Raw genomic sequence first — 344 nt, forward strand, 5'->3', positions numbered from 1 at the left:
CGTGGAAGACGGTGGACTCCGAGTCTTTCTGGGTCGGCGAAGATATCGGACAACTAGACAGTCACACTTAAGAAATCTAAAACCACCCAAAACGAAGGTTGAACACAACCCGAGTATTGCAGAAGGGGGGGGAGGCCAGAAAAAGCTACGGGTAGACGGCCGAAATAGCTCAGCTGGGAGAGTGTTCGACTGAAGATCTAAAGGTCCCTGGTTCGACCCCGGGTTTCGGCAGAACGGGTTTTTTTGGTCCCTCTCCAGCGTCTTGCGGTTCCTGTGAGCTCAGGACCGTTGAAGATGTTCGTGGATACAATCAGCCGAGCTAAAGCGGTAATTGCACGGAAGGC

At 52.9% G+C, this 344-nt stretch overlaps 1 non-coding gene across 1 annotated transcript; it reads left to right on the forward strand.

The window, feature by feature from the left end:
* The first annotated feature begins 158 nt into the window (after positions 1–158).
* On the forward strand, positions 159–231 carry TRNAF-GAA (transfer RNA phenylalanine (anticodon GAA)). Its single transcript has one exon. It is a non-coding gene; the product is annotated as a tRNA-Phe (tRNA).
* Positions 232–344: the final 113 nt, after the last annotated feature.

Source organism: Leptonychotes weddellii, unplaced genomic scaffold (assembly GCF_054177405.1).
Source record: "Leptonychotes weddellii isolate Sample4059 unplaced genomic scaffold, ASM5417740v2 HiC_scaffold_122679, whole genome shotgun sequence".
NCBI lineage: Eukaryota > Metazoa > Chordata > Mammalia > Carnivora > Phocidae > Leptonychotes > Leptonychotes weddellii.